Below are 302 nucleotides of genomic sequence, written 5' to 3' on the forward strand. Positions count from 1 at the left end.
CGCACGGTTAGTATGGACAGTAAAATGTTTAAAAGTACCGACAGAAACTCACGTAGTAGCGCCCGGGACATTTAAGATTGCCGCGCCGTTCTTTAGGCCCTTCTTGCCTGCAACATAGGCCAGACACATCGATTTGCGCAGCAAGAAATTTACTAGTTAATGTAAATACTCGATGTTCTCGGGGTATTACTCTTGTATTTCATACCATGTATGTCATATCCTTTTGGGCAGAAACAAATTCCGTCATGGAAGTTCTTGCGGGCTTCATCTCGTAAAAATTAAAATATGACAATAAATGTAAA

This window comes from Penaeus monodon, chromosome 30 (genome assembly GCF_015228065.2).
Source record: "Penaeus monodon isolate SGIC_2016 chromosome 30, NSTDA_Pmon_1, whole genome shotgun sequence".
NCBI lineage: Eukaryota > Metazoa > Arthropoda > Malacostraca > Decapoda > Penaeidae > Penaeus > Penaeus monodon.